General features: G+C 39.7%; 1 long non-coding RNA gene and 1 pseudogene across 4 annotated transcripts in view; one reads left to right on the top strand and one right to left on the bottom strand.

Annotated features, from left to right (window-relative positions):
- Positions 1–14,972, top strand: part of LOC311267679 — an 86,512-nt gene that overhangs the window by 55,976 nt on the left and 15,564 nt on the right. For all 3 annotated transcript variants that reach the window (XR_014623862.1, XR_014623863.1, XR_014623864.1), the window contains exons 4-5: positions 123–200; positions 13,648–13,725. This is a non-coding gene — a long non-coding RNA (uncharacterized lncRNA). The remainder of the gene's footprint in view (positions 1–122; positions 201–13,647; positions 13,726–14,972) is intronic.
- LOC311267678 (myosin heavy chain, fast skeletal muscle-like) lies at positions 2,442–13,134 on the bottom strand (annotated as a pseudogene). The gene is made up of 38 exons (XR_014624913.1): positions 12,916–13,134; positions 12,521–12,664; positions 12,241–12,397; positions 12,101–12,128; positions 11,901–12,012; positions 11,720–11,812; positions 11,580–11,643; positions 11,366–11,464; positions 10,949–11,274; positions 10,640–10,758; positions 10,393–10,542; positions 10,135–10,305; positions 9,746–10,052; positions 9,252–9,319; positions 9,076–9,163; positions 8,870–8,987; positions 8,630–8,753; positions 8,402–8,538; positions 8,006–8,261; positions 7,671–7,913; positions 7,405–7,581; positions 7,100–7,245; positions 6,908–6,998; positions 6,407–6,796; positions 6,146–6,272; positions 5,940–6,058; positions 5,377–5,573; positions 5,106–5,289; positions 4,835–5,000; positions 4,536–4,660; positions 4,105–4,413; positions 3,820–4,023; positions 3,604–3,729; positions 3,305–3,475; positions 3,088–3,192; positions 2,909–3,004; positions 2,672–2,803; positions 2,442–2,550 (listed from the first exon to the last, which is right to left on the bottom strand). The product of XR_014624913.1 is annotated as a myosin heavy chain, fast skeletal muscle-like (transcript).

Below are 14,972 nucleotides of genomic sequence, written 5' to 3'. Positions count from 1 at the left end.
CCCTCGCTACCAGAGGAATAGTATTGCTCTTAATGATCAGTCAGTATGTATGTGATGAAATAGGGTGTGTATTAAATGCAAATACAAACTAACAAATTGTGTATGTTTTTTTTCTTTTGCAGGAACCTACTTCTAAAATGTGATAGGAGTATATCAAGAACATTTTTTGGGAATAATGTCTAGTCAAGACTACCACCCAGGTAACTCTGCCATAGAATTCTGGACAATATGCAAAAGTAATTAGCAACACATTAACTTCACTGACTAATCAAGAACAGTAAAAACTGAGGTCGAAGTGAATACACTCACCTGTGATGGAGGTTCAGTTAATGCAGTAGCTCAGAGCTGCCTCTTTTATAGAGGGTGGGATTGCCTGGTCAGCAGCAGTCTCTCGCTCGGTTTGGTCATGGCATCTTTTCATCCTGTTGCTTATTTGTGGCAGTGACGTTTAAGGACGGGGTTTGCATAATTCTTTGTAACTTCAGCTCAAAAAATACAGGATACGTTAGTGCAGAATGTGGTTTGTGTATGTTTCCAATCATTATAATCCTCGATTTAAACAATGCTGAAGTTGGGATTTGTTTTGAACATCTTTCTTTAAATGAATGGACAGCTTTGGGGGTTGGTTTTGAAAAGTCTTCCAAATTCCATTAGTATTCAATTTCAGGACACTTGCACATTTGAGTTCACCCCTAAATGACACTAATATGAGAGTTGTAGTTGTATACACATGTTTATTAAACAATAAAATGCATCTTTAATACAAACTTAGAGGTTGTACTAATATCATTATCATGAAATGTATGGATGTGGTTGTGCTCTATTTGACCTTATAAATGAAAGCTAGAGCACTGTATTTGTGGATTTTACATTGCATAACTGTTTTTGAGTCATGTTAGATGAATGCAAAGCGCCTGGTTTGGAAATGTCCCCAAATGTTTGTAGTTTACAATTACAGGAAACTGGCACATCTCATATTCCTGTAATAAAAACAGGAATCTTTTGGATAACTCCCTAAATGGAAATGAAAACAGTTGGCAACTCCTTTGAGATCAGGACCAAAATAAATTTAACAAAATGAACTTCTCCAGTTACTACATTTGATATGAAGGAGGTGACATCTATTCAAGTACCACTATAAGTGCCCTGGAAAATCTTAAGGGGTCATGTCATTTAAGGCCTTTTTGAGTCAAAGTGGCAAACCACACATATACACATGGAAACACTAAACCCCTATCAGAAAGTGGGTGAACCGTTTTCTCAACTTTTTTCACAGGACACATACTGATTTGAGCAGGTGGTGTTTATAATTAAAGTGTCCAAGTGACTGATGCCAGTATTTTCCACCACTGATTAAAGTTCTTTGCTCCTGATATTGATTACATCATTTAAGTTAGATTTTTATCAATCTAAGAATGGATATACAGCACGTGTCATCTGCTTCCACTCCCATTGTCACTTGTATTTGGATGTCCTTGCTTCACCCTATTGTTTTTTGACATTTTCTCAAATGGTAGTAGCAGAGTAGAGATTTCTGGCCCAATGTCACCTGTTTACAGGGTGCATGGAGTGTAAAAGTCTGAGGAGGCAAGTTTTGCTGGACTTTACAGCAGTCTCATTGTGTAGTCCTAGCACCCCTATAGATCGCCCCTTCAAAAGCGGAAGATTGTTAAGGAGCAGATTGAAGGCATGTTCCAACAGGGTATCATTGTGGGTAAAAAAGGTGGTGGCTCCCCCCGGTTTTGTGTAGATTTCCGTCGTGTTAATGACCAGAGTGATGGGGATGTCTATCCTCTGCCAGCCATTTCTGAGATCCTTGAGTCACTGGCATGCTCAACTGTTTTCACCACCCTAGATTTTAACAGTGGTTATTGGCAGGTGGAAATGGAGCCTGAAAGCCAGCCCCTGACGCCGTTTGTCACATCTTTTGGGTTGTTCCCTTTTTCGGGTCATGCTACTATAATTACTAAAACCCCTGAAAGTATTATTCTTCAACTCAAACTCAAAAGTACTTCATTATTCCGTTAGGAACTTCGTTGTGGAAGGACATCAAAAGTGCAGGAGCAGCAATACAATACAAGAATCCACACATCCCTACATACCACAGACATACCCAACACAATAATAACACACATTCCTACAACCACACATAAGTACAAGTACTCACAGCAAAGGTTAAAAAAGACACATACAAAGATAAAGACTAGTTAAAAACAGGTTAAAAGAAAAACAAATTATGGTGAGAGTAAGTATTTAAAAGTCTTTTAATTTAATTCTTGTACCATATTGAAAATGATTTTCGCTTGTTGATCAGTACTGTGCTGTAAATAGTCTACTATATGACATATATATTGCATAATTGCTCTACTTAGTTTTGGACTGATTTCTCTGGTAAACTAAATAAATTATTCGTCAGAAAGGAAGTGACAGGATTCAGGATAATGATGACAGTTATCGTCTTTATTGTAAATAGCCCCCAACCATGGTTCATATTTTATGAACTCTGTTGAAAGGCCTCAAGGATGATGACACTTACTCAGCAGAATCAGACTAAAAAAAAGAGAGATGAAAATCTATTATTATTATTTGGGTATCATTTAAGATGTGATATTGATTCACACTGTCATCAGTGAAAGTTGACAGCATCAAATCATTTTAAAAATAAACATACCTTTCCAGCGTCACGGCTCTTGACTCTCAGCTTGTTGACCTGGGACTCAGCGATGTCAGCGCGCTCCTGAGCTTCCTCAAGCTCATGCTGAACCTTCCTGAGCTTAGACATGTGGGTGTTGGCCTGCTCCTCCTGTTAAGTGTTTGGAGATATGTTGGTGTAGTTACAGGACAGTTAATAGTGATGTTATTATTAAATCAGCTGTCAATGATGTGCCACGTAATGTATTTGACTTACAGCCTCCTCAGCCTGTCTCTTGTAAGACTTGACTTTAAGCTGCAGCTTATCAACCAGATCCTGAAGTCTGTGCACATTCTTCTTGTCCTCCTCAGTCTGTACAGATACAAGATTATACAGTATGTGAAGAAGAATATAGAATGAATTAGAGGTTAGGGGAGTTTTTCAGTACGGCTTACCTGGTATGTCAGCTCCTTCACTCTCCTCTCATATTTGCGGACTCCTTTAATAGCATCAGCTCCACGTCTCTGTTCAGCCTCAACTTCAGTCTCCAGCTCACGCACCTGTAATGTGATGATAAATAATATATCAGTCTTCCACGCAGAGACTTTAGTTGAAGTAATAAAAAGTACAATAAAAGCGATGTGCCTCCAAATTTTTATATACAGTTCATACCCTGGACTCCAGTTTCTGGAGCTGCTTCTTGCCACCCTTCATGGCGAGGTTCTCAGCCTCATCCAGACGGTGCTGGAGGTCCTTGACTGTGACCTCCAGGTTCTTCTTCATCCTCTCCAGGTGAGCACTGGTGTCCTGCTCCTTCTTCAGCTCCTCAGCCATCATGGCAGCCTGAAATGATGCACAGTTGAGAAATATAATTTTTAGTCTTGATATTAATGATAATAATGATAGATAATAATGAATGAAGTGTAATCAAATATTTCTTGAAGCAGTATTTACATAAAAACAAGACTCACATCAGTAATAGCCTTCTTGGCTTTATCTTCAGCATTTCTTGCTTCCTGAACAGCATCATCCACTTCACCTTGAACCTGGACGAGGTCAGACTCCAGCTTCTTCTTGGTGTTCATAAGACTGGTGTTCTGAATATTGACCAAGATTAGACAGTGTTTATTGGTATGTGTCTCACATCTTTGATTAGATACAATTCTTGTGAATTAACGAAAACACACCTGAGAGTGAAGCAGTCCGACACGCTCACTAGCATCAACCAACTCCTGCTCAGCCACTTTGCGTCCTCTCTCTGTCTGGTCCAGAGCGACTCTCAGCTCCTCGATCTCAGCCACCATCAGGCCATTTCTGCGCTCCACCATGGCAACCTGCTCCTTCATGTCTGCCTGTCCTCTGACAGCATCATCAAGGTGCAGTTGGGCATCCTGACATTGAACAGAGAAAAAGAAAGTTTACATAATTTCCCTTTGATTTTTTTTTACATTTAATAATCAAACAAATCTTACCTTGAGTTGTCCCTGGACATTCCTCAGTTGTTTCTGGGACTCAGCAGCCATCCTGTTGGAATGGCTCAGCTGAATCTCCATCTCATTCAGGTCTCCCTCCATCTTCTTCTTGACTCTCAGGGCATCATTCCTGCTCCTGACCTCAGAATCAAGAGTGCTCTGCATGGAGTCAATCACTCTCTGGCTGTTCCTCTTGATCTGCTCCATCTCCTCATCCTTCTCTGCCAGCTTCCTGTCAACCTCACCTTTGATCTGGTTGAGCTCAAGCTGAACACGGAGAATTTTGGCCTCCTCATGCTCCAGTGTGCCCTTAAAAAGTCACAAACACAACAAAAGTTATTTTTGGCAGAAATAAATTCAAAATGAATTCATGGTTACATTTTAACCATGTATTTTATCATAGTGGTCCAATAATGTTAGCAAGATTTTACCTCAGCTTCCTCCAGTGCTGACTGAATTTCAGACTTCTCAGTCTCTACAGTCTTCTTGGATTTCTCCAGCTCATGGATACTCTTTCCAGTCTCACCAATCTGTTCAGTCAGGTCTGAGATCTCCTCTGTAGAGCAACCAAAGTCAAATATAGTTAGAACTATACATGCAGATTACATCTGGAAATATGTGTCAGTGCTTTTACGACCAAATATTGCTCATAGACTACACTACTAGAGGTCAAAGAAGAACCCTTACAATGACTATGATCGTTACATTAAATACAGTAAGATTGGCATACGCTGCAGGTTCTTGTTCTCTCTCTTTATGGTCTCCAGGTGATCCAGAGCCTCCTCATAAGAGTTCTTCATCTTGAACAGTTCAGTGCTGAGAGAACGAGCCTCCTTCTGAGCTCCTTCCAGCTCTGCCTGGCCCTCCTCAAACTTCTGTTTCCATTCTGCAAGGACCTAGAATTGTATAGGTCAAAATATGTTAATTAAATGATTATTTATTAATAAAGGTGCTTGTTTCTCGCTATAAAACTGGTGTTGATTGCCAGTTTAACCATTTACCTTATCAAAGTTCCTCTGCTTCTTGTCAAGGTTGGCAGCCAGAGCATTGGCTCTCTCAACGTCAATCATGAGGTCCTCCACCTCACCCTGCAGCCTCTGCTTGGTCTTCTCCAAAGAGGCGCACTTGGAGTTCACAGCCTCAATGGATTCCTCAGCATCCTGCAAGCGCTGGGCAAGCTTTTTCCTGTAGCGAAGAGGAATTATTTGTGCTTAAGTGAACAAAGATAGCAAAAATGGATTTATCTGTTAAAAAGTAGAAAGGATTATATACTTGGACTCCTCCAGCTCCTCAGTGCGCTGGATAGCATCAGTCTCATATTTGCTTCTCCACTGAGCCACCTCGCTGTTGGCCTTGGACATTCCTCTCTGCAGCTCAGCTTTGGCCTCCTGCTCCTCCTCATACTGCTCTCTGAGCAGATCACAGTCATGGCGGGCTGACTGAACTGCATGGGCTAGGGCATTCTTGGCCTGTTGAACATGACAAAACATTAGTATCATACCTATGAAGTGGAAAAAGAAATAGTAAATAAGTACTTTTTTTAAGGTTAATCATTATGATGTCGCCATTTAGTTTTAAATCCTCAAGACTACTTCTGCATCAATCATATTTTCTACTCAGCATCATGTATTTTTTCATTATTGGGCAAAAATGTAATTCGTAAAAGGTTCACTCAGCAATAATGCCTGGATGTTGTTGCTGTCGGAATAGATTCTTGAGCTTTGATCTTTTAAATCTTATTACAGTATTATGGTACACATTTTGAATGACTACATTTGAAAAAGAGAATACACCCCCTGTTAAAATGTAATAACAGGGCATGTAAACTTGTTTACCTTGACTTCCTCCTCAACATGTCTCTTAAGCTCCTCAATCTGCTGAGTGAAGGCCTGTTTTCCTCTGGTCAGCTGAGAAACAAGAGCTTCCTTCTCTTCAAGCTGGCGGGAGAACTCACCTGAATGACAATGTATAAATGAGATTTTTTATTGTTAAATTTCTCATTAATAACTTCCATCAGTAGTTTTTATTCCATGACACTCACCATTCTCTGTCTGCAGTCTTGCCTTTTGTCCATTAACGTCATTCAGATGGCGAACATTCTCATCATTTTTGGCTTTGAGCTCACTGAACTGGTCCTCAAGAGTTCTGCACATTTTTTCCAAGTTGCCCTATCAACAACAAAACATGATGTAACATGAGTTTTTTTTTTCTAAATTTAAAGCTACTGCCATATTCATTGGTTAGAGATCATGTTTCTGAGCATAACGAAGGCAAATACCTAATCTTTAAACAAACGACTCACTTTAGATTTAGCAACAGCCTCCATGTTGCTGGAGAGGTCATCAATCTCCATCTTGTACTCGCTCTTCTCCTTCTCTAGCTTCTGCTTGACACGCTGGAGGTTGTCGATCTGCTCTCCCAGCTCTGCAACACTGTCTGCCTGCTTCTTGCGGAGAGCTGATGCGGTAGCTTCGTGCTGCAGGGTTGACTCTTCAAGATCACGGCGCAGCTTCTGGAACTCAGCTTCACGCTTCTTGCTCATCTCAATCTGAGCAGCTGTTGCTCCACCAGCCTCCTCGAGCCTCTCACTGATCTCCTCAAGCTCCCTGGAGAGGTCAGCCCTCTGCTTCTCAACCTTAGCCCGAGCAGCCCTCTCAGCCTCAATCTCTTCCTCCAGCTCCTCAATACGAGCCTAGATTTGATGAAAGAAGGTTTATTGACTTGAATATAATGTGTTGTTTTTGATTTACTAAGTCTGATTTGCATGAGTAACAGCGTATGTACTGTATGTTGGATATGTCACCTGGAGCTCCTTGATCTTCTTCTGAAGCTGAGCACCGAGAGACTGTTCATCCTCAATCTTGCTGAGGAGCTGGCTGGTTTCAAATTCTTTCCTTGATGAGGATACAAAGAAAGCTTTCACTGTCACAGTTTGTACTGTTGTTGGAGTCTAATGTTTGAGATGCTGAAAAATAACCAAAATCAAAAACCTTACTTTTTGATTTTCTCATCAGATTGCTGTTTGTCATTCTCCAGATCCATTATGGATTCCTGGGCTAGTTTCAGATCTCCCTCAAGCTTCCTCTTGGCTCTCTCAAGGTCCATGCGGAGCTTCTTCTCTTGCTCTAGTGATCCCTCCAGCTATCACATGACAGTTAATGATAAATGATTTGTGGTATTCAAATGACAGTGTGTCAATACAAGTAGTATATATTATTCTGAATTTGTATCATGGAATGTCAATTAAAACACAAGCTACTTGACAAGAGAAAGACACAATTGAAACAATTGTTTTCTTACATCGTCCACTTGCTGTTCCAGCTTTGTCTTGGCTTTGGTCAGAGTGTTGACTTTGTCTTCCTCTGCTTGAAGATCATCAAGTGTTTGCTGGTGGCTCTCTTGGAGGGCTTTCTTCTCCTTGGTTAACTTGGCAATAGACTCATCTTGAGATGCCATCTCCTCTGTCAGGTTTTTCACCTAAGATGATGTGAAAGATGCATTATTTCCATCACATTACATTCATATGGTCTGTGTTTAAATGAATGTGGGTTTAAAATAATTCAAACCTTATTTTCTGTGGCATGTTTCTCCTTCTCCACTTTAGCCAAAGTGAGCTCCAAGTCATCAATGTCTTTCTTCAGCTCAGAGCATTCGTCCTCCAGCTTCCTCTTCTTGGCAGTCAGTTCAGCATTGATTTCCTCTTCATCCTCCAGTCTCTCGGTTGTCTCTTTGAGTTTGGCCTCGAGTTGGATCTTGCTCTTAATGAGCCCTTCACATCTTTCCTCAGCATCAGAGAGGTTATCGACTTCCTATTGTACATAATGAACATACAATAAGTTTAAAAGTTTGAAAAGATAAGCGTATATGTAATGAAATTACACTTCCTGGGTTTCCTACTCACTGAAGCCACTTGGAGTTGCAGGTCATTCTTCTCCTGCATCAGGGAAACCATCTTCTCCTCCAGTTCCTTCTTCTTGGCCAGGGCAGAAGCCAGGTCTGTTTTCATCTTATCATAGTTCTCCTTTATCTGCTGCAGCTCCTTCTCAGTCTCAGCACTCTTCAGGAGAGGCTTGATCTTGAAGTAGAGATTCATCCATGGCCAGTTCTTCACATTCATAAATGAACGGATATTGTACTGGATTGAGAAGATAGATTCTCTGGAAAATGAGATTGATGTAGAACGTGTCATTTCTTCTGAAACATTATTTTGCAGAACTTCTAAGTCTAACAATTGAAAAAATATATATCAACTACATAATTGGACAGTACAGTTCAGTGTACAATAAAAGAATCCTACCTCCTCTCCATCATCTTAACAAACTCCTTCCTCATGACATATCCTCTGCAGAGAGCCTGGGTCATGGTCACCAGGGTAGCCAGTTTATCATCTCTCATCTCCTCCAGGGTACCCAGCAAACCAGCTTTGAAAAACACCTATATTGTCAAGTGGGGCAAATTAGCATTCAGTGCATATGGGTACAACAGGACAACCACACAAGTAAAGCTGTAGTCTTTGAGGATGAACCTTTGTGTGTCCAAACTTGTACTGAGTGTGGTCCACATCAATGGAGCCCAGCAGCTTCTCTGAAGCTTTCTTGTTGTCAATGAACTGTCCCTCAGGGATGACACTGGCATTCAGTACTTTGTATCTACAACAGAAAATTATGTTGTTCCTTTTATCTTCCTCCCACTTTTTTTGGTGTTTACCATCCTAATACCTCTAACGAAATCAACTTGACTTGCTTATAATGAAAACTGCAGTCACCTCTGCTTGAAGTCACCGTAGAGGATTCTGCTGGGGAAGCCCTTTCTGCAGATTCTGATGCCCTCCAGCACACCATTACACCTCAGCTGGTGGATGACCAAGAAGTTCTCCATAAGACCTGCACATTGCAAACTCATTGTATCAAAACATTTCTTTACCATACCATGTCACACACAGCACACAAATCTGGGTTATGCTCTTCTTACCTGGGGTCTTTGTTTCATTGGGAATCAGACAGCGGACAAAATGAGGGTGAGTGCTCCTCAAGTTGGTCATCAGCTTGCCCAAGTTCTCCTGTGGATGAGCATCACAGAATAATAGCTCATCATTATTTTAAGATGAGATTGTTAATTGTTGTCCAAAAATATGAAACAATACATACCCTGAAAAGAGCAGACACAGTCTGGAAGGAACCGCCCTTCTTCTTGCCACCCTTCTTGCCAGCAGCCTCTATTTTGCAAAATATGACATTTTTATTAATGGCACCGAATAATAATAATAATAATACACTGCAGTAAGTGGTTTAAGTTTTCTTCTGTGTTGAATGTGTATTTTTCAATTTCATTACAAAGACTACAAAGCAGTAACTAGTAACTTTTTGTCTCTGGAATGTGGATTTCACTTTTCACTTGAATATTTTACCACAGAGAAGTTACCAGTTTCTTACTCGGCCCAACTCAATTGAAATAGACACACTGTTTTTTTACCTATCACTACAAAGTAACTTTCCAAACTCCACTTTTCAGTAAGCAGCCAATAGCTATGAAAAGAGATGGCAACAATGCTCACTATCTTCAACAGTAGAAAATAGGAAGTTAAAACATCTGTACTGGGTACACAGAGTTTCTGATAACTCTGCTCACTTTTATTTCTTACCTTCAGCTCCAGCCTTGACTGCATACAACAAGGCCAGCAGTTTATTTGAAGATTTCTGGTAAAGCTGAACAACTGAGTCGTTCAGGGGGTCCTTGTTCTTGTCCAGCCAGCCACCGATATTGTATTCCACTGTACCAGCATAGTGAACCAGGGCGAAGTGAGCTTCAGCCTTGCCCTTTCCAGGCTTTGGCTTCTCAAAGGCCTTGGTCTTGCCAAGATGCTGATCATGCAGCTTGTTCTTGAAAGTTGTGTCAGAGGCCTTGGGGAACATGCACTCCTCTTCAAGGATGGAGAAGATGCCCATTGGCTGAGAAGAATTTACATTTCATGGTAAGAAAAAAAAAATTACCGGAGGAAGGAAACATCTGTACTTGAAAATAATATGTTACCTTCTCGATAAGCTCAATGCAGGCAGCCAAGTCCATACCGAAGTCAATGAACTCCCATTGAATGCCTTCTTTCTTGTACTCCTCTTGCTCCAGGACAAACATGTGGTGGTTGAAGAACTGTTGCAGTTTCTCATTGGTGAAGTTGATGCAGAGTTGCTCCAAGCTGTTGAACTGTAGTTATAGAAAAACATTTAATTTCATGCCAAAATAAGTTTGAACTTTTGAATTTTTCAGAAAGGTTGATTTTCTAAAACTTACATCAAAGATCTCAAATCCAGCGATATCCAACACTCCAATGAAGAACTGTCTTGCCTTCTTTGTGTCCAGCATCTCATTGATACGGATGACCATCCACAAGAACATTTTCTCATAGATGGATTTGCACAGAGCGCTGACAGAATTGTTGACCTAAATATAAGGATTTAGGTGTGGATTTATGAGTGTGATACTTTTATTTGGAAATGTAAATATTTCCTTTCCAAACACCAAACTTCCGTCTTATTACCTGTGGGACGGTCTGACCTTTGGTCACCATCTCATTGCCGACCTTGACTCTTGGGAAGCACAGAGCTTTCAGCATATCAGCTGAGTTCAGGCCCAGGAGGTAGGCGATTTTATCAGCCACTGGTGGAGAGAAAAACAAGAAGTTATATGAATGTATGAATTAATAAATGAATAAATGAATGAATATTTTGTTTTCGTGTATGGTCATTAACATAACCCATTCCTGATTGATTATAAATACACACTGACTTGTGTAGTATCTTACACACCAGAAAGCTGCATGAGAAGAGTGTATTATTTTCGAAATTACCCTCAGTGCCATCTGGTTCAGCCTGCTCCTCACGCTGCTTCTGCTTGAATTTCATGCCGCCATGATGAGTCACAGCTCCAGTCAGCTTGTAGATGCCCATTTTCTCCTCAGCAGTGAAGCCCAAGATGTCAATAGCAGTCTGCAGTGTAAATAAAGCAAAGTTATTGGTATGTGAAACATTTTCCCCTGTATACTATCTCTTTAACTAAATTGTTGTCTTACATCTGTTGCGATGAACTCCTCCACATCATCGATGCTTTTCACAGTGATTTCACCCTGACTGATCATTGGGTAGTCATAGGGGTTGGTGGTGATCAGAAGAGCCTCTAGAGAAGGACAGTAGAATTACATAGTATTGTTTGATGTTTTATTCTTATATTGTTAAAAGTTTTATTAAAAATTGGTGTAGTAACATACCCAAGAGCTCAGGCTTGTGGCCAGTCATCAGCTGGTAGAAGATATGGTAGCTCCTCTCAGCAGACAACTGGAAGGTGACACGAGACTTCTCCAGCAGATCTAAGAAGAAGAAATTTAAATTAAAAACTTCACTGTTTTACAGTTTATTGTAACTTTATCAAAACCTAGATTATAATTTAAATGGATATTGACTAATACCATGATTGAAACTTACATGTTTCAATATCAGCTGAAGCTAGCTTGCCAGTTGTGCCAAAGTGGATCCTGATAAATTTACCCTAGACAGCCAGAACATTAATATCATCAGTTTTTTTTCAACGAAAAAAGTCTCAAGATATTTTCTCCTGTACTTACAAAACGAGAGGAGTTGTCATTCCTCACAGTCTTGGCATTACCATAGGCCTCCAACAGAGGGTTGGCCGCAACAATTTGGTCCTCAAGAGAGCCCTGCAAGAGAAGATTTGAATTACATGAGCTATACATTCAAATTAACTTTCCTCTGACAAACACTTTCATCTTACACAACCAATTTTACCTGAATTTTGCTAGTTTGTGTCTCAGACTTCTTAGCTCCAATAGCTGCAATTGTTGCAAAGTACTGGATGACACGCTTGGTGTTGACAGTCTTTCCAGCACCGGATTCTCCACTGGGGTACAAGAGACATATTATCAAGATTTTGCTTCATTATCATTAAGTTAATAAAGTAGCAGCACGATAGTGTGTTTCATACTCACGTAATCAGGATAGACTGGTTCTCACGATCTGAAACACAAACATGAATGCTTCACATGAGATATATTTTTCTTTTAATAAATATCAATGGAAGATTTTACCTCTGTGTGTTTAGATTCCAACACCGATAATTTTATCTTACCAGTGAGCATGAACTGATAGGCATTATCAGAGATGGAGAAGATGTGGGGTGGAGCCTCAATCCTCTTCTTGCCTCTGTATGCTTCTACACATTGAGCATCATATACGGGAAGCCACTTATAGGGATTCACGACAACGCAAAACAACCCAGAGTAGGTCTGTAATAGTAAAAAGCATAAACATAGTATGATTTTATTTAGATTTTGTTTGATTTCCATTTGGGTACACACACTCTATACATATTCACATGTACATTAAATTAGCATAGTGTGGAAACTCACGTAGATCATCCATGATGCATAACGCTCTTTGAGGTTATACAACACGCAAGGCTCATTGAGGTGGGTCATCATGGCCATGTCCTCAATTTTGTCATACTTGGGAGGGTTCCTGGGATGGATGTCATCCTCTTTTACTGTGATCGTCTGAACCGCAAATACAGTAAAATGTATTTAACTAAGAAATAACTTCAAACAGAAAAGTTCATCACGTGGATCACATTGTTGTTCAGTGTCAGTTTGAGCCTAAAATACAATGAGAAACAAATAGTTCACTGAATGTTTTACCAAGATATCGTTTTAAATAAATGTTAATCCTATCCTTGTATATACAAGGTGTCTTAGATGAAATCGATTGAGTAGTTTTGTTGTAAAAATTAAATAAATGAATCACTTACCTTTCCACAGTCTGTATCCACTGTTGCTTTTCCACCCTCTCTCTTTACAAGTTTACCCTTGAGGTACATCTCCGCAGGCTCAGCCACAAAAAAGGCGGTTTTGGCATCAAAAGGAGTGGTTTGTGCCTCAAGCCTCTCCTTCTCTGGCTTCCGGAGGTAGATGGCCGCTGGGCCATAGGCCTCCATCTCTGCGTCTGTGCTCATGGTGGCACTTCAGTGGAGACTGAAAAAATGAAGTCCACAATAGTGTTAACATATTGGCATGACATAGCTATGGTCTTCTGCCTTGTGGATATTTAAAGTTTTTTATGCTGAAATCTTTTACCTCAGCTGGTTCCAAAAACAACTGAGCGTTGGAGTCTCTGGTGGAGTTGGGAGATCCTGTAAATACATGATTAAACATGAGTACAATAACTTGTTTCAGATTGTTTTTCTAAGTTCAATTTTTTTTCTTTTTTCTGTGGAAATATAGCCGATTTGAAAACAGATGAGGGTAAAGATGGCAAAATGTTTATAGACTTATAAAATATATTCAAACTGTAATGAATTGAATTATTAAAGTCAAAGTCAATCATTAAACCATTAAAATACTCTTCCATCCTCTCAACTGCCCTCGCTACCAGAGGAATAGTATTGCTCTTAATGATCAGTCAGTATGTATGTGATGAAATAGGGTGTGTATTAAATGCAAATACAAACTAACAAATTGTGTATGTTTTTTTTCTTTTGCAGGAACCTACTTCTAAAATGTGATAGGAGTATATCAAGAACATTTTTTGGGAATAATGTCTAGTCAAGACTACCACCCAGGTAACTCTGCCATAGAATTCTGGACAATATGCAAAAGTAATTAGCAACACATTAACTTCACTGACTAATCAAGAACAGTAAAAACTGAGGTCGAAGTGAATACACTCACCTGTGATGGAGGTTCAGTTAATGCAGTAGCTCAGAGCTGCCTCTTTTATAGAGGGTGGGATTGCCTGGTCAGCAGCAGTCTCTCGCTCGGTTTGGTCATGGCATCTTTTCATCCTGTTGCTTATTTGTGGCAGTGACGTTTAAGGACGGGGTTTGCATAATTCTTTGTAACTTCAGCTCAAAAAATACAGGATACGTTTGTGCAGAATGTGGTTTGTGTATGTTTCCAATCATTATAATCCTCGATTTAAACAATGCTGAAGTCGGGATTTGTTTTGAACATCTTTCTTTAAAATGAATGGACAGCTTTGGGGGTTGGTTTTGAAAAGTCTTCCAAATTCCATTAGTATTCAATTTCAGGACACTTGCCCATTTGAGTTCACCCCTAAATGACACTAATATGAGAGTTGTGGTTGTATATTAAATAATAAAATGCATCTTTAATACAAACTTAGAGTTTGTACTAATATCATTACCATGAAATGTATAGATGTGGTTGTGCTCTATTTGACCTCGTAAATGAAAGTCAGAGCACTGTATTTGTGGATTTTACATTGCATTACTGTTTTTGAGTCATGGCAGGTGAATGCAAAGCGCTTAGTTTTGGATATGTCCCCAAATTTTTGTAGTTTACAATTACAGGAAACTGGCACATCTCATATTCCTGTAATAAAAACAAGAATCTTTTGGATAACTCCCTAAATGGAAATGAAAACAGTTGGAAACTCCTTTGAGATCAGGACCAAAATAAATTGAACAATATGAACTTCTCCAGTTACTACATTTGATATGAAGGAGGTGACATCTATTCAAGTACCATGATAAGTGCCCTGGAAAATCTTAAGGGGTCATGTCATTTATAGCCTTTTTGAGTCAAAGTGGCAAACCACACATATACATATGGAAACATTAAACCCCTACCAGAAAGTGGGTGAACCGTTTTCTCAACTTTTTTCTTCATATATGTTGAGTTCTTTTGAGTTGGCTCTTAGGACACATACTGATTTGAGCAGGTGGTGTTTATAATAAAAGTGTCCAAGTTACCGACACCAGTATTTTCCACCACTGATAAAAGTTCTTTGCTCCTGATATTGATTACATCATTTAAGTTAGATTTTTATCAATCTAAGAATGGATTT

This window comes from Pagrus pagrus (assembly GCF_965226575.1).
Source record: "Pagrus pagrus genome assembly, chromosome: 13".
NCBI lineage: Eukaryota > Metazoa > Chordata > Actinopteri > Spariformes > Sparidae > Pagrus > Pagrus pagrus.
Note: the sequence above shows the minus strand (reverse complement) of the source record. Positions and strands in the feature narration are given on the sequence as shown.